Here is a 25,963-nt window from a genome sequence, read left to right as displayed (position 1 = left end):
AGAGGCAGAGACTGACACTTACAGAGGTAAACAGCTGGCTGCGACATGCTGTGTGTCGACAGCGCGACTGGGTGATTTATAGGGGCATAGCAGAGCGCGGGGGGGGGGGGGGCCTTAGGGGGGATCGGTATAGCAACAGAGGCTGGGCAGTATATGCAGACCCAGCCTCTGTGTGCTGTTAGCATTCTTAGAACCCACCTTGGGTTCTCTTTAAGAAACCATAACAGCAGTAAAACAAGTAAAACAGCACTAAATCACTCTAAGGCCTGGAACCCACTAGGAGCCTTTTTCTGAGCGCACTGTGATTTGAAAAGCTCTTGCTTAGGTAATGCTATGGGTGTGATCCTACTTGAGCGATGTAATTTAAAAAAAAAGCTGCATAGCATTACATTAGAAAGAGCTTTTTCAAATCCCTAGCGCTTAGAAAGGGCTGCTAGTGGGTTTGAGCTAGTGTTGGGCGAACACCTGGATGTTCGGGTTCGGGAAAGTTCGCCGAACATGGCCGCAATGTTCGGCATGTTCGGGCCGAACCCCGAACTCCCCGAACATCCCGCTTTTGGGGGCCCTATGGGGTCGCAGGCATAAGGGGGGAGCATGCCCCGATCGCGGGGGGGGGGTCGGAAATTCCCCCCACCCCCTCCGCTAGCGCTCCCCCCTCTGCCCGCTTCCCCATTCAAAAGTTAGGAAGTGAAACTGTACCTGTGCGGTAGTGGGTGGCTGGCAGTGGGCGGCACTATGGAGTGACTGAGGAGGAGGAGGAGTCCGGAGAGTGACGCGTTGAGGGAGGCCGGGCAGCGGGCGGTTCAGCAGTAGTACCGTACTACTGCTGATCCGCCACCCAGCTTAATTTGTACCCAATCTAATTTTCCACATATGATTGTATGCTTAAAAATTGGAAAGAGGAATGTACACATAGAAGAGTTCCCGGTATAAGCATTTACAGAGGAAGTAATGCCTACAATTTTCTGCATAAGGGCATAAGCATCCGCATACACTACGCTTCGCACTACGTGTAATTGCGTATTTTAACACGTAGTCTACGAAATGCATATGAATCGAATATTTGATTTCGAAGACGTAGTTTGGTGAAGCGTAATTGCGTAAAACTACGCGTAGTCCCAGCGTAGCGAAGTTGGCTGACTACGACCATCCCTGCAAATGAATGATACCATGTATAGCTCTAGTGACACCTATTCTGCCAAACATCCAAAGAAGTATTGTTTTTTTTTTTCTGTTTGTTGCACAGGTTGGTCCATATTTTATCCACTCGATCCTTCTGGTGACAAATTTGCTTCTGTTCTGCACATCCATAGCTGTGGCTGCATTCGGATGTCGTTCTCTGAGTAATGCATCATCACCCCAGGTAAGAGAAAGGCCTTACGATAGGCATTGATTGGGTTTTGCAAACGAAACCTGAAAGAGCAAAAGAAATACAGAAAATGTAGATTGTGGATAAATGGATATTATGAAAATAAGGAATTATAGTGTGGACACTAGTGATGTTTGTAATGGTAAATTTCTTAATTTTGCATAATTTTCATGATTACGATAATTGAGAAAGATTTTTGAAAACTTGCACGTAATTACGAGCATATGGAAAATTTTCGTAATTACGATAATTTTTGTGTTACAACTTTGGTCATCACTCATTTGTAATTTTGCATAATTACAACCAATATTTGAGCAATTATGATTGATTATGATTAGTTTTTGCATAATTACGATAAATTACACAAAATTACAAGTAAATATGAAATTAAATGTGAAATTATGGTTAAACACAAAAATATTACAATACGACATTACGACAAAATTAATTACATGTTTGCCAAACATTGTGAATTACAATTTTATAATTTGCGCATATGCACAATTTTGTCTCATCTCTAGTGGACTTTATGTTGATGTTAGAAAATGAATCAGAACAGTGATGCAAGCAATACCTGCAAGGAGAACTGTGGGACTTTATTTAATAAGTTTAGCTATAGCAGGCACCAACAAAAAAATACAATTATTAACAGTTAAAAATAGAGGAGGAGTGGCAACTTACTTCCTCATCAAGGAACATGACACTTACTGTAATAGGTAAAAAATTGAATTTATTGGACACAGACAAACACAGGAACCCTGTCTTATTTGCAATGCACACCAGAAGAACTGACCTTGAGAGGGTTTCAATATCCAAAGTGCCTAAAATAGTTAGTGTCACAAACATATAAGTAAACCCCTTTAAAAATAAAATTATAAAAAATGAATAGGTCCCTATATGTCACATTTATTTTTTTCACCTGGTCTATGTGCCTTTGCCAAACTGTGCAGTGCCAACAGGATTGTGGGAAGTCTATTTTTTAGCTACAGTAACAAGCTTATCTCAAAATACTGTAGAGATAACAGGAACTTCCCATTTCATATAAGATAAGGACTCTATGACCAGAAGGTAATTGAACCCGCCCCTCCTTTGAAAGAGTTTACACAGTGATGTAAAGGGGCCCATACACCTAACGATTTTCCCGCCGATATACAGCCGATTCGATCACAGTGATCGAATCGGCTGTGAAATCGCCGCACACACCGCTGACAGAACGATCGATTTCCATCCGAAATTGATTGTTCCCATCGATTCCCGTTGATCCGTCCGTGAGGAAGATTTTTCTAGGTCGCCGGCGGGTCGGGAGTGCGTCGATAGCGGCGTTCGAATGCCCAACGCAATATAGCGGGTATACATTACCTGCTCCGCCGGCGCGACTCCCCTGGTCCCTGCTGTTTTCTTCTCTGCTCCGGGCTCCGGACCGTTCCTGCAGCTACACAGAACTTCCTGTCCCGGCAGGAAGTTTAAACAGTAGAGCGCCCTCTACTGTTTAAACTTCCCCTGGACAGGAAGTTCAGTAGCTGCAGGAACGGTCCGGAGCCCGGAGCGGAGAAGAAGACAGCGGGGACCAGGGGAGTCGCGCCAGCGGAACAGGTAATGTATGAGGGGGGGGGGGGGGGGGGCGGCAGCAGAGGCAGCTCCACAGATTGTGATCGGTTTCAGGCTGAAATCGATTCACAATCTGTTTGCAGTAAAGGTGGCCATACGATCCCTCTCTGATCAGATTCGATCAGAGAGGGATCTTTCTGTTGGTCGAATGGCAAATCGACCAGTGTATGGCTACCTTTAGCCTGTTATTTGGCTGATATTTGCTGTGGAAGAGACAGTTATCCGCAAAATAAGCAGTAAATTAACACCGGGCTGTTTTTGTTGTTGTTGTTGTTGTTGAGCGAATAGGCATGATTTTAGGGTAATATTTCAGGACTATTTAGGGGAGGTTGTGTTGTGGGCTTTACTGGTAGGACAGAGTACTACGTCCGCCACTAGTAGCTCTGTTGATGATGGTATAACTACTGCAACTCTCCTTCAAACTTTGACTCCCTTCCCCTACCTTAGCTACTTATTACAACATTTGCGTCAATATCGCTGTATTATTATTATTATTATGTATTTATATAGTATGAAGTCAAGGTTAGGGCAGGATGTACTCTAGATGGTCGCGTGATCTGGCGATGTTGTATGTAATGGGCAGCTCAGGTGATCCACTGCAAGTAAAAGAAAAACAAGAGAGCACTCACAGACAGTGTGCGTGAAGTAAAAGGAACTGCCCAAGTTGGACAGGTCTCACCTTATTTTCCAGGCTGTTTGGTAAGAACATAAGAACAGCCCTGTAGAGTGTTTGTCCCATTTATTATTATTATAATTATTATTATGCATTTATATAGCACTGACATCTTCTGCAGCAGAAAAGATAACTGCATGGGGGGGAGGGGGGCCTCGGCAAGGAAAAATGGCTGCGACTGTCTTGCTGAGGAGGGGGGTGGAGTTTCTGCCATTGGTGAATTACAGGCTAGCGAGTGAGTGATTAACCCTACCACGCACCTATCCGTGCAGCAGTAGGCTCTCTGTTTTTCAGAAAGTTAAAACAATGCTTCCTAAAGTAAGCACTCCAATGAGTTCTGGGTCACCATGAGCTTGCTGGTTAGTCTGTGCCTAAAGTAAGCACAAAGGTCATTTGGATCCACATTACTCTGTGCATTGTCCATTCCTCTCCTCAATAATCCCCAGAATAACTCCTTAAAGGGGTTCTTTCGCGAATGAGGAAAAAAAATAAAAAGTGGTTTATGGATAAACTATTAAACATCCTTCTAAAATAGTGTAAACAGTTTTTTTTTTTAAAAAAGTATGGTTTCATCAATACAACATGTAATGTAAACAATGACGGATGACGGACTGGGAGGCTAATCCATTTGTTAGGGGTGTTTTTTCTTACTTTCATTTCACAATCATAACTCCTGCCTACCTAGTTTTCAGTGGTATAATCCACTACCAGCAGGAATCGCCATTATAACTGTAACAGCTGAGCTCTGCTGAGCTCCTCAATATGTGTTTACAGTGTTGCTAGGCAACCAGACAGCCTGTGCAGGGAGTCCTTTGTGCAAAGAGTCATAAGCTGCTGGGAGAATCAGCCAGAATCAGTCCCATCTACACTCGATTTGATTCAATCTGACATGTCCGATTCATGATTCAATTCAATTTGAATCGAATTGAATCGAATCATGAATCGGACATGTCAGATTAAATCAAATCGAATCAATTAATCAAATCAAATTGAATCGAATCTGACAAAGAATCATATGGTGTAGATGGGACTGATTCTGGCTGATTCTCCCAGAAGCGTATGACTCTTTGCACAAACGACTCCCTGCACAGGCCGTCTGGTTGCCTAGCAACAATGTAAACACATATTGAGGAGCTCAGCAGAGCTCAGCTGTTACAGTTATAACGATTCCTGCTAGCAGTGGGTTATACCACTGAAAACTAGGTAGGCAGGAGTTATGGTTGTGAAATGAAAGTAAAATGAAAGTAAAAAAAAAATCACTCCCAGTCCGTCATCCGTCACTGTTTACATTACATGTTGTATTGATGAAACCATTCATTTTTTTTTTTTTACTTTTTACACTATTGTAGAAGTATGTTTAATAGTATATGCATAAACCACTTTTTATTTTTGTCCTCATTCCCCAAATTTACAGACAGGAAAAGACAGGCTTGCATCAACGGGAACAGGATCAAGGAGGCGCCACCGGGCCAGTGCACTTGCAGTAGTGGACACTCCACTTGGACAAATTATCTGCACTTTACAGATGAATGGAGGGGGGCACAGAACACCACAGCAAGCCTGCCTCTTCCTGTATGAAAATTGGATTTAAGCTATAAGTCTAAGGGAACAAGGAGAGGTACAGACAGCACACAAAGGTATATTGATCCAGCATAAACATGATGATGATCTGCAGTGATGAGCGAAAATGCAAATATTCTTTTCGCCGAATTTTCGTCAAAATAAGTAAAATTTTCGCTTCAACAAGCGAAAATTCGCCCAAATATTTTAGCATTTATTTTTGCCTAATGTCCGCGATTTTCGCGGTAAATTGCAAAGCCCCTTACAAGCTAGAATCGTCAAATTGGCAGAGTATGTTAAGGAGAACAGTGGGTATAAGGGGAAAAATACATTTTTTAAAAAGACCTAATAGTAGATATGATTTCATAATAGAAAATCAATTTTAAAATTACGATAGGAACAAAGTATATTTTTTTGTTAAACGCCTCAATATACATAGTGATTTGAATAAAAAAAAATATTTTATCAAGTGCACGTGTCAGTATTATTACAGTGGCAGAGGGGAGCAGCGGCTCGGTCAGAGTGACCATCACCCCCATAAGTCAGGAGAAGCAGGCAGTGTACATATCCCATAAAATGACAGTGGCAGGGGAAGCAGCGACTCGGTCAGAGTGACCATCACCCCCATAAGTCAGGAAAAGCAGGCAGTGTACATATCCCATAAAATGACAGTGGCGGGGGGAGCAGCGGCTCGGTCAGCGTGACCATCACCCCCATAAGTCAGGAGAAGCAGGCAGTGTACAATTAAAAAAAAAATCCAGAGGCAGATAGGAACATTGGCTTGGACACAGCGACCATGCTTAAAGAGAACCCGAGGTGGGAATTTATTATGCTAGTGGGGCACAGAGGCTGGTTATGCACAGTAACACTAGCCTCTGTTGCCCCATGGTGGGCCTCCATGTCCCCCCTGTGCGCCGCTATAGCCCCCGCAGTGCTGGCGACACGCAGCGTGTCGCCAGCACAATATTTACCTAAGCGCTGTCTGTCAGCGCCGCTCCCCCGCCTCCTTCGCATCGGCGCTACCCGCCCGTGTCCCTTCCCTCCCGCTGATTAGAGGGAAGTGACGCGGCGGGTAGCGCCGATGCGGAGGAGCGGCGTTGACAGACAGCGCTTAGGTAAATATTGTGCTTGCGACACGCTTCGTGTCGCCAGCACTGCGGGGGCTATAGCGGCGCACAGGGGGGACATGGAGGCACACCATGGGGCAACAGGGGCTGGTGTTACTGTGCATAACCAGCCTCTGTGCCCCACTAGCATAATAAATTCCCACCTCGGGTTCTCTTTAAGGCTAATTTCACACCAGGACGTTGCGTTAGAGGGGGCGTTAAGGTCGCATAACGTCCCCCTAACGGAACGCCTGGTGGTGTTAGATCTGGACGTCAGAGTGAGCCGCGTTGTGCAGCTCACTCTGGCGTCAGTGATGCCGTGATGCGCACTCTTGTGCGCATGCGGCATCACGTGGTCCCGCCGGCCAATCGCCGCACAGAGCGGCTGCTCCAGGAAGTAAACACTGCACGTCATAACGTGCAGTGCATATTAATTAGCCATGTGCCTGGCCGCTCTCTGCTCCTCCCCAACATTACTGAGCATGTGCAAGCAGTCTAACGCGGCTCAGCCGCGTCCAAAGTACTGCATGCAGTACGTTGTCTTGTGACGCAGCGTTACAATGTAACGCAACGTCCGCACTGTGAACAGCCCCATTGATTTTTCATTACTGTGCGGTGGGGTGCGTTACAGGTTGCTCTAACGTGCGCCTGTAACGTCCCACTGTGAAACCAGCCTAAAGGACAACTGTAGTGGGGGGAAATGGAGACTGACAAATGTATTTCTTTTAAAACAAAACCAGTTGCCTGGCAGCCCTGCTGGTCTGTTTGGCTGCAGTAGTATTTGAATCAAACCAGAAACAAGCATGCAGCTAATCTTGTCAGAAATCTGACACAAAAATCAGAAACACCTGATTTGCTCCATGCTCGTTCAGGGTCTATGGCTAAAAGTATTAATGGTAGAGGATCAGCAAGATAGCCAGGGAACTGGTATTGCTTAAAAGGAAATAAATATGGCACCCTCCGTATCCCTCTCACTTCAGTTGTCCTTTAGGCTAATTTCACACCAGGACGTTGCGTTAGAGGGGGCGTTAAGGTCGCATAACGTCCCCCTAACGGAACGCCTGGTGGTGCTGGATCTGGACGTCAGAGTGAGCCGCGTTGTGCAGCTCACTCTGGCGTCAGTGATGCCGTGATGCGCACTCTTGTGCGCATGCGGCATCACGTGGTCCCGCCGGCCAATCGCCGCACAGAGCGGCTGCTCCAGGAAGTAAACACTGCACGTCATAACGTGCAGTGCATATTAATTAGCCATGTGCCTGGCCGCTCTCCGCTCCTCCCCAACATTACTGAGCATGTGCAAGCAGTCTAACGCGGCTCAGCCGCGTCCAAAGTACTGCATGCAGTACGTTGCCTTGTGACGCAGCGTTACAGTGTAACGCAACGTCCGCACTGTGAACAGCCCCATTGATTTTTCATTACTGTGCGGTGGGCTGCGTTACAGGCTGCTCTAACGTGCGCCTGTAACGTCCCACTGTGAAACCAGCCTTAAAGGACAACTGTAGCGAGAAGAATATGGAGGCTGTCAAATTTATTTCCTTTGAAACAATACAAGTTGCCTGGCTATCTTGCTAATCCTCTGCCTCTAATACTTTTAGCCATAGACCCTGAACGAGCATGGAGCAGATCAGGTGTTTCTGATATTATTGTCATATCTGACAAGATTAGCTGCATGCATGTGTCTGATGCAATTTAGACACGATTGCAGCCAAATTGATCTGCAGGACAGCTAGGCAACTAGTATTGCTTAAATGAAAATAAATATGGCAGCCTGCATATACCTCTTACTTCAGTTCTCCTTTAAAAAATACTTTTGTTTAAGGGCCTGTACACACTGCTGCGCTTGCGTTGCGTTTTTAAAAACGCATGCGTTTTTAAAAACGCAAGGTCTTTTGAAAAAGAATGAAAATCGTGATGACTTGTACACACTGGTGCGATGCGTTTTTAGAAAAACGCAATCGCAGTGCCTGCTGCGCTTTTTTAAGCGCAGCGCATGAAAAAGCGTTTTTGCCTGCGTTTTTCAGAAGTCAGTATCCCAGAAGACTCTGCAATCTCCTGATTCCTGTTGAAATGTAAACTAGAAAAAAAACAAAGGATTCTTTAGCCAATTAGCAATTACAAGAAAAACGCAAACGCACAAAAAACGCAGGCAAAAGCGCATGCGTTTTTAAACCTACAGGCACTTTAAAAACGCATGCGCTTGCGATTTTGCTTGCGTTTTTTCAGTGTGTACAGGAATACAAGTACAATCTAGCCTTCTGTAGCTTGTATTTGTAGAGAATTTCAAACCACAAACACACAGCAGACTGCAAATAAATGAGCAGTAGCTAGCTAAGCTCTCTCTTCTCCTATAACATCCACGAAGGGCTGGTGCACACCAGAGCGGTTCGTTTTTTCCCCCAAATGCAAACTCAGGGGCTGCAGCATTTTTTTAGATTTCTGAGGCATTTCTGCCTCAATGTTTGCAGATCTGCTAGAGGTTTTTGGTGTGCACTGGCCCTAATGCTGGGTACACACCATACAATTTTCTGTTAGATTTTCTGTTAGATGTTGGAAATTATCTATCTAACCATCTATCTGCCGAGCAATTAGGCATTGTTCTACTCAGCAGGAGATAACCAGAAGACCATGCACCAGAGATAATGACCAGTCTCTACAGAAAATAATCTAACAGAAAAATCTAACAGAAAATTGTATGGTGAAATCAAACAGAAAATTGTATGGTCTGTACTCTGTACTAGGCATTACTCTTCCCAACAGAGGCTGGGTGTCAGAGAGCTAGTCTTCTCAGGGTGCTTTCCGTTTTCTAATTGGTTGTAGTTATATGGTTCCAGGGTCAATTCTGCTGCTAAGAATCATGGGAGGCCTAATATGGGGAGAGAAGACATTACTTCCTATCAATTCAAATTTTCATGCTAAGCACATGTCGAAAATAGCAGTTATTTTCGACATTTGTTATTTAGGCGAAAATATGACACTTTTCCTTTAATGTCGCTATTTGGACGAAAACTTGAAAATTCGGCGAAATAGAAAATGGTATTTTCGATGCGAAAATGACTTTGGCGAAAATTCGCAAGCAACACTGGGTGATCTGCAAACTTGGCTCTTCAGCTGTTAAAGAACTACAAGTCCCACAATGCATTTGCCTTTATGAATCATGACTGTGGCTGTCAGACTTCCGAAATGCATTTTAGGACTTGTAGTTCCTTAACAGCTGGAGAGCTAAGTTTGTAGATCATTGCCTTAGGTAGGTTTGTCCAGGGGCGCTTCTAGCCATCTTGGCACTCCAGGCAAGAAAACCTGTGGTGCCCCCCCCATGGTGCCCCGACACGCTCCCCCATCCTCCCCCTTGTGGTGCCTCCCTATGAAAATAATCGTGATGCGGCTGCATTTCACTGGAAAATAATCGTAATTCAGCTGCCACCCTGCTCTGCATGCCACAGACCCCACGGGCTGAGTCCTAGGTTTGAACATTGGTTAGGGCAAAATCTGCATGGAGTTACTATCTTCCCCAGGAATTCATTTAGGCACTTCATATTCCCCAACATCCCTAAAACACACTATCAAGTCAACTGGTTTCCCCCACAACAATCCTATATTGAAAATATTAGACTTTAATTATGGTGGGATTAGATTGTCAGTGACATGACTATGTACTGTGTAATGTGCTGCAGAAGATGTCACTGCTATATAAATACATAATAATAATATAGTAGGACATTAGACTATGACTATGGTAGGATTAGAGTGTGAGCTCCTCTGAGGACAGTCAGTGACATGCCTATGTACTCTGTAATGTGCTGCAGAAGATGTCAGTGCTATGTAAATACATAATAATAATAATATGGTAGGACATTAGACAATGATAGGATTAGACTACTAGCTCCTCTGAGGACAGTCTGTGACATGACTATGTACTCTGTAAAGTGCTGCAGACTATGTCACTGCTATTTAAATATACAGTATAATAATAATATGGTAGGACATTAGACTATGACTATGGTAGGATTAGATTATGAGATCCCCTGAGGACAGTCAGCGACATGACTATGTACTCTGTAATGTGCTGCAGAAGATGTCAGTGCTATATAAATACATAATAATAATAATATGGGAGGACATTAGACTATGACAATGGTAGAATTAGATTGTGAGCTCCTCTGAGGACAGTCAGGGGCAGGACTGTGTACTCTGTAATGTGCTGCAGAAGAAGTCAGTGCTATATAAATACATAATATTAATATGGTAGGACATTAGACTATGACTATGGTAAGATTAGACAGTGAGCTCCTCTGAGGACAGTCAGTGACATGACTATGTACTCCAGGGGCGCCTCTAGCCATTTTGTCACTCCAGGCGAGAAAACATGTGGCGCCCCCCCATGAAAATAATCATAAAGCGGCAGCATTTCACCAGGAAATAACCGTAATGCGGCAATGTTTCACCTGAAGATAATTGTAATGCGACAGCGTTTCACCAGAAATGACACTTATTGCAGCAGCGTTTCCCCACAAAACACATGTAAGAAAGAAAATACATGCAAGGAAGAAGGCACATGGGGGACATAGGGAGGCACAGGGGGACAGTAAGCGGCACAAGAGTCAGAAAAACTCACAAAGAAGGCCAGAAGGAGGCACAAGGGGACAGAATGAGGCACAATGGGGGACAAAAGGAGGAACAATGGGGGTAGAATGAGACACAAAGGAGGACAGAAGAAGGCACAGGAGAACAGAAGGATGTACACAGAGGAGCAGCGAGAGGTACAAGGGGACAGAAGAATGCAGAAGGGCCAGAAGGAGGCACAAAGAAGGACAGAAGGAGGCACAGGGGACTGAAGGAGGCACAAAGTGAGGCAGGAGGTGGCACAATGGGGACAGATTGAGACACAAAGGGGCACAAAAGGAGGCACAGGAAGAAAGGAGTCACAAGGGGACTGAAGGAGACAAAAAGGGGACAGAAGAAGGCACAAAGGGGACAGAAAGAGGCACAATGAGGGACAGAAAAAAAGCACAAAGAGGGGCAGACGGAAGCACAGGATTCTTTTAAAACAAAACCAGTTGCCTGGCAGCCCTGCTGGTCTGTTTGGCTGCAGTAGTATTTGAATCAAACCAGAAACAAGCATGCAGCTAATCTTGTCAGAAATCTGACACAAAAATCAGAAACACCTGATTTGCTCCATGCTCGTTCAGGGTCTATGGCTAAAAGTATTAATGGTAGAGGATCAGCAAGATAGCCAGGGAACTGGTATTGCTTAAAAGGAAATAAATATGGCACCCTCCGTATCCCTCTCACTTCAGTTGTCCTTTAGGCTAATTTCACACCAGGACGTTGCGTTAGAGGGGGCGTTAAGGTCGCATAACGTCCCCCTAACGGAACGCCTGGTGGTGCTGGATCTGGACGTCAGAGTGAGCCGCGTTGTGCAGCTCACTCTGGCGTCAGTGATGCCGTGATGCGCACTCTTGTGCGCATGCGGCATCACGTGGTCCCGCCGGCCAATCGCCGCACAGAGCGGCTGCTCCAGGAAGTAAACACTGCACGTCATAACGTGCAGTGCATATTAATTAGCCATGTGCCTGGCCGCTCTCCGCTCCTCCCCAACATTACTGAGCATGTGCAAGCAGTCTAACGCGGCTCAGCCGCGTCCAAAGTACTGCATGCAGTACGTTGCCTTGTGACGCAGCGTTACAGTGTAACGCAACGTCCGCACTGTGAACAGCCCCATTGATTTTTCATTACTGTGCGGTGGGCTGCGTTACAGGCTGCTCTAACGTGCGCCTGTAACGTCCCACTGTGAAACCAGCCTTAAAGGACAACTGTAGCGAGAAGAATATGGAGGCTGTCAAATTTATTTCCTTTGAAACAATACAAGTTGCCTGGCTATCTTGCTAATCCTCTGCCTCTAATACTTTTAGCCATAGACCCTGAACGAGCATGGAGCAGATCAGGTGTTTCTGATATTATTGTCATATCTGACAAGATTAGCTGCATGCATGTGTCTGATGCAATTTAGACACGATTGCAGCCAAATTGATCTGCAGGACAGCTAGGCAACTAGTATTGCTTAAATGAAAATAAATATGGCAGCCTGCATATACCTCTTACTTCAGTTCTCCTTTAAAAAATACTTTTGTTTAAGGGCCTGTACACACTGCTGCGCTTGCGTTGCGTTTTTAAAAACGCATGCGTTTTTAAAAACGCAAGGTCTTTTGAAAAAGAATGAAAATCGTGATGACTTGTACACACTGGTGCGATGCGTTTTTAGAAAAACGCAATCGCAGTGCCTGCTGCGCTTTTTTAAGCGCAGCGCATGAAAAAGCGTTTTTGCCTGCGTTTTTCAGAAGTCAGTATCCCAGAAGACTCTGCAATCTCCTGATTCCTGTTGAAATGTAAACTAGAAAAAAAACAAAGGATTCTTTAGCCAATTAGCAATTACAAGAAAAACGCAAACGCACAAAAAACGCAGGCAAAAGCGCATGCGTTTTTAAAACTACAGGCACTTTAAAAACGCATGCGCTTGCGATTTTGCTTGCGTTTTTTCAGTGTGTACAGGAATACAAGTACAATCTAGCCTTCTGTAGCTTGTATTTGTAGAGAATTTCAAACCACAAACACACAGCAGACTGCAAATAAATGAGCAGTAGCTAGCTAAGCTCTCTCTTCTCCTATAACATCCACGAAGGGCTGGTGCACACCAGAGCGGTTCGTTTTTTCCCCCAAATGCAAACTCAGGGGCTGCAGCATTTTTTTAGATTTCTGAGGCATTTCTGCCTCAATGTTAAAGTATAGGAAAGTGGAAAACCGCTCTGAAAAAGATCCAAGCGTTTTTTGTTACAGAAGCTGTTCAGTGACAGCTTTACTGTAACAATATATGAAATCTGCTTCACTAAAACGCTCCAAAAAACACTAGGCATGTTTAGAAAACCTCTCTAAACATGCCTAGAATCGCTCAGAAAATCTGCTTCAAAAACCTCTAGCGTTTGCAGATCTGCTAGAGGTTTTTGGTGTGCACTGGCCCTAATGCTGGGTACACACCATACAATTTTCTGTTAGATTTTCTGTTAGATGTTGGAAATTATCTATCTAACCATCTATCTGCCGAGCAATTAGGCATTGTTCTACTCAGCAGGAGATAACCAGAAGACCATGCACCAGAGATAATGACCAGTCTCTACAGAAAATAATCTAACAGAAAAATCTAACAGAAAATTGTATGGTGAAATCAAACAGAAAATTGTATGGTCTGTACTCTGTACTAGGCATTACTCTTCCCAACAGAGGCTGGGTGTCAGAGAGCTAGTCTTCTCAGGGTGCTTTCCGTTTTCTAATTGGTTGTAGTTATATGGTTCCAGGGTCAATTCTGCTGCTAAGAATCATGGGAGGCCTAATATGGGGAGAGAAGACATTACTTCCTATCAATTCAAATTTTCATGCTAAGCACATGTCGAAAATAGCAGTTATTTTCGACATTTGTTATTTAGGCGAAAATATGACACTTTTCCTTTAATGTCGCTATTTGGACGAAAACTTGAAAATTCGGCGAAATAGAAAATGGTATTTTCGATGCGAAAATGACTTTGGCGAAAATTCGCAAGCAACACTGGGTGATCTGCAAACTTGGCTCTTCAGCTGTTAAAGAACTACAAGTCCCACAATGCATTTGCCTTTATGAATCATGACTGTGGCTGTCAGACTTCCGAAATGCATTTTAGGACTTGTAGTTCCTTAACAGCTGGAGAGCTAAGTTTGTAGATCATTGCCTTAGGTAGGTTTGTCCAGGGGCGCTTCTAGCCATCTTGGCACTCCAGGCAAGAAAACCTGTGGTGCCCCCCCCATGGTGCCCCGACACGCTCCCCCATCCTCCCCCTTGTGGTGCCTCCCTATGAAAATAATCGTGATGCGGCTGCATTTCACTGGAAAATAATCGTAATTCAGCTGCCACCCTGCTCTGCATGCCACAGACCCCACGGGCTGAGTCCTAGGTTTGAACATTGGTTAGGGCAAAATCTGCATGGAGTTACTATCTTCCCCAGGAATTCATTTAGGCACTTCATATTCCCCAACATCCCTAAAACACACTATCAAGTCAACTGGTTTCCCCCACAACAATCCTATATTGAAAATATTAGACTTTAATTATGGTGGGATTAGATTGTCAGTGACATGACTATGTACTGTGTAATGTGCTGCAGAAGATGTCACTGCTATATAAATACATAATAATAATATAGTAGGACATTAGACTATGACTATGGTAGGATTAGAGTGTGAGCTCCTCTGAGGACAGTCAGTGACATGCCTATGTACTCTGTAATGTGCTGCAGAAGATGTCAGTGCTATGTAAATACATAATAATAATAATATGGTAGGACATTAGACAATGATAGGATTAGACTACTAGCTCCTCTGAGGACAGTCTGTGACATGACTATGTACTCTGTAAAGTGCTGCAGACTATGTCACTGCTATTTAAATATACAGTATAATAATAATATGGTAGGACATTAGACTATGACTATGGTAGGATTAGATTATGAGATCCCCTGAGGACAGTCAGCGACATGACTATGTACTCTGTAATGTGCTGCAGAAGATGTCAGTGCTATATAAATACATAATAATAATAATATGGGAGGACATTAGACTATGACAATGGTAGAATTAGATTGTGAGCTCCTCTGAGGACAGTCAGGGGCAGGACTGTGTACTCTGTAATGTGCTGCAGAAGAAGTCAGTGCTATATAAATACATAATATTAATATGGTAGGACATTAGACTATGACTATGGTAAGATTAGACAGTGAGCTCCTCTGAGGACAGTCAGTGACATGACTATGTACTCCAGGGGCGCCTCTAGCCATTTTGTCACTCCAGGCGAGAAAACATGTGGCGCCCCCCCATGAAAATAATCATAAAGCGGCAGCATTTCACCAGGAAATAACCGTAATGCGGCAATGTTTCACCTGAAGATAATTGTAATGCGACAGCGTTTCACCAGAAATGACACTTATTGCAGCAGCGTTTCCCCACAAAACACATGTAAGAAAGAAAATACATGCAAGGAAGAAGGCACATGGGGGACATAGGGAGGCACAGGGGGACAGTAAGCGGCACAAGAGTCAGAAAAACTCACAAAGAAGGCCAGAAGGAGGCACAAGGGGACAGAATGAGGCACAATGGGGGACAAAAGGAGGAACAATGGGGGTAGAATGAGACACAAAGGAGGACAGAAGAAGGCACAGGAGAACAGAAGGATGTACACAGAGGGGCAGCGAGAGGTACAAGGGGACAGAAGAATGCAGAAGGGCCAGAAGGAGGCACAAAGAAGGACAGAAGGAGGCACAGGGGACTGAAGGAGGCACAAAGTGAGGCAGGAGGTGGCACAATGGGGACAGATTGAGACACAAAGGGGCACAAAAGGAGGCACAGGAAGAAAGGAGTCACAAGGGGACTGAAGGAGACAAAAAGGGGACAGAAGAAGGCACAAAGGGGACAGAAAGAGGCACAATGAGGGACAGAAAAAAAGCACAAAGAGGGGCAGACGGAAGCACAGGGAGACAGTAGGAGTAGTGTTGGGCGAACATCTAGATGTTCAGGTTCGGGCCGAACAGGCCGAACATGGCCGCGATGTTCGGGTGTTCGACCCGAACTCCGAACATAATGGAAGTCAATGGGGACCCGAACTTTTGTGCTTTGTAAAGCCTCCTTACATGCTACATACCCCAAATTTACAGGGTATGTGCACCTTGGGAGTGGGTACAAGAGGAAAAAAAATTTAGCAAAAAGAGGTTATAGTTTTTGAGAAAATCGATTTTAAAGTTTCAAAGGGAAAACTGTCTTTTAAATGCGGGAAATGTCTGTTTTCTTTGCACAGGTAACATGCTTTTTGTCGGCAAGCAGTCATAAATGTAATACATATAAGAGGTTCCAGGAAAAGGGACCGGTAACGCTAACCCAGCAGCAGCACACGTGATGGAACAGGAGGAGGGTGGCGCAGGAGGAGAAGGCCACGCTTTGTGAGACACAACAACCCAGGCCTTGCATGAGGACAAGAAGCGTGCGGATAGCATGCTTTGTACCGCCATGCAGTCATAAATGTAATAAAGATAAGTGGTTCAATAAACAGAGACCACGCGGCAACGCTAACCCAGCAGCAGCAGACGTGATGGAACAGGAGGAGGCACAGGAGGAGAAGGCCACGCTTTGTGAGACACAACAACCCAGGCCTTGCATGAGGGCAAGAAGCGTGCGGATAGCATGCTTTGTACCGCCATGCAGTCATAAATGTAATAAAGATAAGTGGTTCAATAAACAGGGACCACGCGGCAACGCTAACCCAGCAGCAGCAGACGTGATGGAACAGGAGGAGGCGCAGGAGGAGAAGGCCACGCTTTGTGAGACACAACAACCCAGGCCTTGCATGAGGGCAAGAAGCGTGCGGATAGCATGCTTTGTACCGCCATGCAGTCATAAATGTAATAAAGATAAGTGGTTCAATAAACAGGGACCACGCGGCAACGCTAACCCAGCAGCAGCAGACGTGATGGAACAGGAGGAGGCGCAGGAGGAGAAGGCCACGCTTTGTGAGACACAACAACCCAGGCCTTGCATGAGGGCAAGAAGCGTGCGGATAGCATGCTTTGTACCGCCATGCAGTCATAAATGTAATAAAGATAAGTGGTTCAATAAACAGGGACCACGCGGCAACGCTAACCCAGCAGCAGCAGACGTGATGGAACAGGAGGAGGCGCAGGAGGAGAAGGCCACGCTTTGTGAGACACAACAACCCAGGCCTTGCATGAGGGCAAGAAGCGTGTGGATAGCATGCTTTGTACCGCCATGCAGTCATAAATGTAATAAAGATAAGTGGTTCAATAAACAGGGACCACGCGGCAACGCTAACCCAGCAGCAGCAGACGTGATGGAACAGGACAGGAGGAGGCGCAGGAGGAGAAGGCCACGCTTTGTGAGACACAACAACCCAGGCCTTGCATGAGGGCAAGAAGCGTGCGGATAGCATGCTTTGTACCGCCATGCAGTCATAAATGTAATAAAGATAAGAGGTTCCATAAACAGGGACCGGCAACGCTAACCCAGCAGCAGCAGCAGCACACGTGATGGAACAGGAGCAGGCGCAGGAGGAGAAGGCCACGCTTTGTGAGACACAACAACCCAGGCCTTGCATGAGGTACCGCCATGCAGTCATAAATGTAATAAAGATAAGTGGTTCAATAAACAGGGACCGGAAATGCTACACCATCCCAGATGTTCATTGGTCATGTTACTTGGTTGGGGTCCTGGAGTGTTGCGTAGTCATTTCCAATCCAGGATTGATTCATTTTAATTTGAGTCAGACGGTCTGCATTTTCTGTGGAGAGGCGGATACGCCGATCTGTGATGATGCCTCCGGCAGCACTGAAACAACGTTCCGACATAACGCTGGCTGCCGGGCAAGCCAGCACCTCTATTGCGTACATTGCCAGTTCGTGCCAGGTGTCTAGCTTCGATACCCAATAGTTGAAGGGTGCAGATGGATTGTTCGACACAGCTACGTCATCTGACATGTAGTCCTTGACCATCTTCTCCAGGCGATCGGTGTTGGAGGTGGATCTGCACGCTTGCTGTTCAGTGGGCTGCTGCTGCATGGGTGTCAGAAAATTTTCCCACTCCAAGGACACTGCCGATACCGTTCCCTTTTGGGCACTAGCTGCGGCTTGCGTTGTTTGCTGCCCTCCTGGTCGTCCTGGGTTTGCGGAAGTCAGTCTGTCTGCGTACAACTGGCTAGAGGAGGGGGATGATGTCAATCTCCTCTCTAAAGTCTTCACAAGGACCTGCTGGTATTCTTCCATTTTGACCTGTCTGACTCTTTCTTCAAGCAGTTTTGGAACATTGTGTTTGTACCGTGGATCCAGAAGGGTATAAACCCAGTAATTGGTGTTGTCCAGAATGCGCACAATGCGTGGGTCACGTTCAATGCAGTCTAGCATGAATTGAGCCATGTGTGCCAGAGTCCTACCAGAATCCTCATCATCCTCTTGTGAGCGTTGTGATAGTTGTTGTGATGCATCATAGTCGTCACCTTCCTCCTGGTCTGCTTCTGCTGACCATTCGCGTTGAATTGTGGAAGTCCAACGTGCACCGCTCTGGCCCTCGTCAGTGGTGGCATGAAATTCCTGCTCCAACTCCAGCTGTTCCTCCTCCTCTTCTTCGTCATAGCTGCTGGGGCCAGCGTTCCCTGAGGCGGATGGCCTGATGTTGGTACCATCACGCTGATCGTTTTCTCCTTCAGATTCCCCCAGTTGCATCATGACAGCTGTTTCCTTGATTTTCAACATTGACCTCTTCAGTAAACACAGCAGTGGTATGGTAATGCTGACTGAAGAGTTGTCACTGCTCACAAGCAACGTGGATTGCTCAAAATTTTGGAGGACTTGGCAGAGGTCCAACATGTTGGCCCAATCGGATCCACAGAAGCTTGGCAGCTGTCCGGATGCGCCTCGGTACTGCGCTATCATGTACTGGACCACTGCACTCTTCTGCTCACAAAAGCGTGCTAGCATGTGCAGCGTAGAATTCCAGCGCGTAGGGACATCACACAGCAAGCGATGGTGGGGGAGATTGAAGCGCTCCTGCATCTTGGCGAGTGCCACCGAAGCAGTACTGGAATTTCTACAATGTTTGGCCACTCGACGCACCTTCAACAGAAGATCGGCCACGCCTGGGTATGTCCTCAGGAACCGCTGAACTACTAGGTTCATCACGTGCGCCAGGCAAGGGATGTGTGTCAGCTTAGCCAACCTTAAAGCGCGAATGAGATTACTCCCATTATCACACACAACCATGCCCGGTTTCAAGTCCAGCGGTGCCAGCCACAAATCCGTCTGTTCCTTTATTCCCTTCCAAATTTCCTCCCCTGTGTGCTGCTTATCCCCAAGGCAGATCAGCTTCAGCAACGCTTGCTGACGCATGCCAACAGCTGTGCTGCACTGCTTCCACGATCCTACTGCTGCTGGGTTAGCGTTTCCGGATGAGGTACAGCTTTGAGATGCGTTGGAGGAGAAGGAGTCAGAGAGGTAGGTGCTGCTGTTGTTATCCAGTGGGAGGGACGGCGGTGCAGCTGTTTGCGGCGTGGGCAACACCCGCGCCGTAGCAGGTGAGGAATCGCTGCCAGGCTCCACAAGGTTCACCCAGTGCGCGGTAAGGGAGATGTATCGACCCTGGCCAAACGCACTCGTCCAAGTGTCAGTGGTGAGGTGAACCTTGCAGGCAACGGCATTCTTCAAGCTTCGGGTTATTTTGCTGACCACGTGCTCATGCAACTCAGGCACTGCAGAGCGCGCAAAGTGGTAGCGGCTGGGAACCACGTAACGTGGGATGGCCACTGACATCATGCCCTTGAAGCTGTTTGTCTCCACCACTCGATATGGCAGCATTTCGCAGGCCAGAAGCTTGGCTATGCTGGCTGTTACTGCCACGGCCCGGGGGTCATTTGCTGGCAATTTCCTCTTGCGCTCAAACATCTCCGACACAGACAACTGAACCGTAGCGCTGCACACGGAAGGGCTGTTGGTTGTTGTGTTTGATGAACACTGGGAGACCTCAAGAGCACTACTCCGGAAAGTGACAGTGTCAGCGTCGTCTGATGTTTGTGAATGTTGTGAACCACGCAATGGCTGGGCTACTGCTGCTGCTGAGGCGGGTCTGGGGGTGAGTCTGGTGAACCCAAGGGAGGCAGTGTTGCTGGTACCCTGTCCTGCCGCGTTTGCCCACAGAGTGGGATGTTTGGATAGCATGTGGCGGCTCATGCTGGTGGTGGAGAGGTTGTTAATACTTTTCCCCCTGCTCAGGCGAGTCTTGCACACCTTGCAAATCGCCATGGTAACATCCTCAGTGCAGTCTTCAAAGAAAGCCCAGACTTTGGAGCACCTGCCTCCTTGCTGGCGATTTCTGTTTCCTCCTCTTTTGCCTCTCACTCTAACTTCCACGCTTGTGGTGCCTGAAATTGCGCGCCGCCTACCTTGTGGCACAAGGCGAACTCGTGCAGCAGTGGGTTCTTCAACAGACTCATCTGTGCTGCTGCTACGACGGCGATGTTCTCGTTCACAAATAAAATCTGGGTCTCTGTCCACATTGTCCATACCCTCCTCTTCCATCTCCTCAAACTCGTCATATGTCATTGTGGGGGGCCGCCGCCGTGGAGTAGAGCTCCCCAGAACAACCTCTGCGCAGCTCACTCCAACGTCGTCTTCCAGATCTTGTCGGCCGACCTCCTGCAATTGCAACCCCTCCTGCCCAACTTGCTCTGGGATTTGGGTTTCCGAGTCCTCCTCGGACTCGCCTTGTATTTCAGTGCGCGGTGCATTTCGCACAGTTAATGGTTGTGAATCCGGGCACAACATTTCTGGCTGTTCCTCCATTGACCTTTCATAGGTGGAAGTTTGTTGGGCTGGGAATAGCTCCTGCGAATACCCCATTGTGTCCTGAGGTAATTCATAGGACTGGTTATCTGGCAGTTGTGTGCGTGGTGTCGCTGCCGGTTGTGTCAGCTTTGTGCCCACTGGCTCCTTGTAACTGGCTGAGGACTCAGACCTCGTGCGTGATGTGCTGGTGCTGCTTAACCCACTGCTGGACGCTTGAGAGGTCATCCAAGTAATTATCTGGTCCTGTTCTTTTGGATTTGTGAGGGTTGTTGTCCTGGACAACATGGGCGGTATTGAGTGGGTTTTCTTGGGTGCTCCCCTGTGGCCTGTACGTGAACCGTCAGGGGAAACACCTCTTCCCTTGCCCCTTCCTCTTTCACCGGATTTCTTCCTCATTTCACTTATCCTTACAGTACACGCTGACTGGCAGCAGTACAGTGGCAGTACAGAAATGCTATACAGTACCACTATTCTCAGCAGCGACACAGAGCACAATGCTATACAGTGGCGGGTGAGCGGTGTACTACTGTTCCCAGGCCCAGCAGACACAGAGTGGAAGTAAACACAATGCTATATAGTCTGGCTGAGCGGTGTACACAGAGTGGCAGTACACACAATGCTATATAGTCTGGCTAAGCCGTGTACACAGAGTGTCAGAAAACACAATGCTATATATAGCGTGGCTGAGCGAGGTGCACAGTGGCAGTACACACAATGCTATATTAGTCAGGCTAAGCCGTGTACACAGAGTGTCAGTAAACAATGGTATATAGTCTGGCTGAGCGGTGTACACAGAGTGTCAGTAAACAACGGTATATAGTCTGGCTGAGCGGTGTACACAGAGTGGCAGTAAACACAATGCTATATATAGCGTGGCTGAGCGAGGTGCACAGTGGCAGTACACACAATGCTATATATAGCGTGGCTGAGCGAGGTGCACAGTGGCAGTACACACAATGCTATATATAGCGTGGCTGAGCGAGGTGCACAGTGGCAGTACACACAATGCTATATATAGCGTGGCTGAGCGAGGTGCACAGTGGCAGTACACACAATGCTATATATAGCGTGGCTGAGCGAGGTGCACAGTGGCAGTACAGACAATGCTATATTAGTCAGGCTAAGCCGTGTACACAGAGTGTCAGAAAACACAATGCTATATATATAGCGTGGCTGAGCGAGGTGCACAGTGGCAGTACACACAATGCTATATATAGCGTGGCTGAGCGAGGTGCACAGTGGCAGTACACACAATGCTATATATAGCGTGGCTGAGCGAGGTGCACAGTGGCAGTACACACAATGCTATATATAGCGTGGCTGAGCGAGGTGCACAGTGGCAGTACACACAATGCTATATTAGTCAGGCTAAGCCGTGTACACAGAGTGTCAGAAAACACAATGCTATATATATAGCGTGGCTGAGCGAGGTGCACAGTGGCAGTACACACAATGCTATATATAGCGTGGCTGAGCGAGGTGCACAGTGGCAGTACACACAATGCTATATATAGCGTGGCTGAGCGAGGTGCACAGTGGCAGTACACACAATGCTATATATAGCGTGGCTGAGCGAGGTGCACAGTGGCAGTACACACAATGCTATATTAGTCAGGCTAAGCCGTGTACACAGAGTGTCAGAAAACACAATGCTATATATATAGCGTGGCTGAGCGAGGTGCACAGTGGCAGTACACACAATGCTATATATAGCGTGGCTGAGCGAGGTGCACAGTGGCAGTACACACAATGCTATATATAGCGTGGCTGAGCGAGGTGCACAGTGGCAGTACACACAATGCTATATATAGCGTGGCTGAGCGAGGTGCACAGTGGCAGTACACACAATGCTATATTAGTCAGGCTAAGCCGTGTACACAGAGTGTCAGAAAACACAATGCTATATATATAGCGTGGCTGAGCGAGGTACACAGTGGCAGTAAACAATGCTATATATAGTGTGGCTGAGCGAGCGGTGTACTACTGTTCCCAGCAGCGACACACAATGACTGGGGGGGACCCTGGCTAGCGTGGCTGGAGAGCGAACTACCCTGCCTGCCTACCCAAAGCTAAACCCACAGACAAATGGCGGAGATATGACGTGGTTCGGGTATTTATTTACCCGAACCACGTGACCGTTCGGCCAATCAGAGCGCGTTCGGGCCCGAACCACGTGACCCGTTCGGCCAATCACAGCGCTAGCCGAACGTTCGGGGAACGTTCGGCCATGCGCTCTTAGTTCGGCCATGTGGCCGAACGGTTTGGCCGAGCACCGTCAGGTGTTCGGCCGAACTCGAACATCACCCGAACAGGGTGATGTTCTGCAGAACCCGAACAGTGGCGAACACTGTTCGCCCAACACTAAGTAGGAGGCACAAAGGGGCACAGAAGTATGCACAAAGGGGGACAGGACGAGGCACAAAAGGGGAACAGAAGATGGCAGAGGGGGATGTAAGGAGGCACAGGGAGACAGGAGGAGCCACAGGGAGACAGAAGAAGGCAAAAAGGGGCACAGAGGTGGCACATGGAGTCAGAAGGTGGTACAAATGTAGACAGAAGGAGGCACAGGAGGACAGAAGGAGGCAGAGTGGTACTGAAGGAGAAACAGGGGGCAGAGGTAGCACAGAGGGGCAAATAAAGGCAAATGGGACAAAAAGGAGGCACAGGGGGACAGAAGGAGGCACAAAGGGGCACAGAAGGAGGCAGAGGTGGCATAAGGGGACTGAAGGAGGCACATGGTGACAGAAGAAGGCACAAAGGGAGACAGAAGGACAAACGAGATCAGACATGGCACAAGGGACTGAAGGAGGCACAAAGAGACAGAAAGAGGCACAAAATGGACAGAATGAGGCACAAAGGGGGAGAGAAGGATGCACAAGGCACAGAGGTGACAGCTACCTGCAACTTACGCAGATGCAGCAGAAGCAAGTAATAGAACACCCACATGGTGGGGCTTAGTCCAGGGGTGGGGCTTAATTTGGGGGTGGGACTTAATCCAGCAACACTGCGCCCCCCAGGACCAATGGCACTCCAGGCAATAGCCTGTATTGCCTATGCCTAGAAGCGCCCCTGATGTACTCTGTAATGTGCTGCAGAAGATGTCAGTGCTATATAAATACATAATAATATGGCAGGACATTAGACTATGACTACGGTAGGATTAGATTGTGAGCTCCTCTGAGGACAGTCAGTGACATGACTATGTACTCTGTAAAGTGCTGCAGGAGATGTCAGTGCTATAAAAAAAACTTAATTATCACTTGTATATGAACAATTATCCATTATTGTACCTTTGTAAGATCCTTATAAACCACTGGGAGATCTACAATTACCAGCATTTCTTTATGAAGATGAACTATAATTCCATACGTGACACATACATAATAACAGTAGGACATGCTGGTACCTGTAGTTCCCCAGTGTGCACTGCAGTCTATGATTTGGTCAAGGAATAGGCAGCCTGAGCAGCATCTTATACAGCAAGTCACTCTATTCACATCCTGATGACCTGGTCTCCCACTGTGCTTCCCCCTCCCTGAGCTGCAGCCAGAATTTAACCTTTTGTGTGCTCAATCAGTGACTAAAGCTTTTCATTTAGCTAGTTGTCCTGCTATTCAAACAGTACCTTATCAGTCTGGAAGCCATCACATTCAGGTGATCGGGTCTGGTGAGGAAATACAAATGTCCCTAGTGCTGCAAAGGACAAACAGTATGGCAGGGGGTCAGTGCCCAGTAACGTAACTGTCTGGGGATTGATTTTCTCTAGCTGGAGCTCTGCACTCCTGGCATGTCTTGCATGCCTTGTTATTACCTCCTCCAAGGCTCCAACAGACATGCTCTTCTGCTGTGTTTACTTTTCCTTTTTGGCACAGGGAGGGGCGGGAGCCTCCAGCAGTCACAGAGGTGATTTCCATGCCTCAGTCAGTCTTTGCAGCTACCTCTCCACACTCTAGATCTCGAGATAACACTAACATTAGGGAATGCCATACAAAGTGTTGTAGACAAAAGGTTTGTAGATTCCTTATTTGAGGCTGAGCAGCAAAGGCTTTCATTTGAAATTTTTATCTCCGTTCCCTAAGTTTTCAGTCTCTAAGGACAGGAAAAATAAACTTTTTTTCCCCTCAAAGCGCCTGCCATAAATCTGGCGCTCTAGGCAATTAGCTGGTCAGCTGGTCTCTAGAAGCGCCTCTGGGTTTGTCTCTGCTTTAAGTGACAGCCACCTCCTTCCCTTTAAAACACTAAATGTATCTTTGAAAAATCTGTGGCATTAATCTAGCCTATTTCATGTTGCTTTACAGGTGTTTGTGATCCAGAATGATGTGGTGATTTCCATGCCTCCGTCAGTCTTTGCAGCTACCTCTCCAGCATTTCCTCAAGCACAACCTCCTCACCCACCAACTCCACTGTTTCCTCCACCTTATATGGCACAAGAAGAAGGCCCTGTTCAGCTGTTTAGAAAGGTCCCTCTATCATAGGATCAATGAAAAAAATGTGCTAACAAAAGGAGCATTTAATTACAGTGATCAGCCATCCTAGTTTACCTGTGACAGGTACCAGAATTAGGGTCCCTCATCCCAGGCACAAATGCCTCAGGTTGGCACCGGATGTCTCAGGTGTGTCGCCAGATGTCCCAGCCGCCAGATTCTGTGACCACACAATTGACAGCGACATAGCTGGGGGAGGGGGTCAAGGGGCTACCCGTCTTTCTTCTTTTATGTGCCCCCTTAGATGTTTATGGGCAACGTACTTGAGGCTTCCAGAATCATTCTCAAGCTCACTGTTCCTGCGCAAGGGACAAACGTATCTAACAAGTGTTTGTCGTATTTGTTCTCGTGGCTGCACTCCTGACAGTGTACAAGCGCTGATGTACTGCATATGAGCAAGTACAGTATAAAGGGTTCTAAAAATCTGAACACTCCAAATTTTGGATGGTGCAGTGTTCCTCTGAAAGCTACATGTCTGGCCCTGAGTGTGCTCCCCTGGGTTGGTGGGAGCATTCTGTGCAAGCGCAGTTTGAAAAAATTGCAACTGCACATGCGCCGACTACAAAAGCGGGTGTTTGGGCGGGATGGGTACGGAAGGGGGGGAGCGACTAAGTGTATCCCTAGTTGGTGCCTAACCTAATCCTACCCTACTTTAAACATTAACTTCTGCAGCCTTGTGACAAACCACAACACTTGTTGGCTGGAGCCTGACCCCAACCTTACTGCCTAATCCCCACCTGCCCCCTTAA

The 25,963-nt window shown here is 46.9% G+C and overlaps 1 long non-coding RNA gene across 1 annotated transcript in view; it reads right to left on the bottom strand.

Annotated features, from left to right (window-relative positions):
- Positions 1-873: 873 nt before the first annotated feature.
- LOC137534234 (uncharacterized) overlaps positions 874-25,963 on the bottom strand; it is an 80,972-nt gene continuing 55,882 nt past the window's right edge. The window contains exon 3 of the long non-coding RNA XR_011024334.1: positions 874-1,413. This is a non-coding gene — a long non-coding RNA (uncharacterized lncRNA). The remainder of the gene's footprint in view (positions 1,414-25,963) is intronic.

Source organism: Hyperolius riggenbachi, chromosome 10 (genome assembly GCF_040937935.1).
Source record: "Hyperolius riggenbachi isolate aHypRig1 chromosome 10, aHypRig1.pri, whole genome shotgun sequence".
NCBI lineage: Eukaryota > Metazoa > Chordata > Amphibia > Anura > Hyperoliidae > Hyperolius > Hyperolius riggenbachi.
Note: the sequence above shows the minus strand (reverse complement) of the source record. Positions and strands in the feature narration are given on the sequence as shown.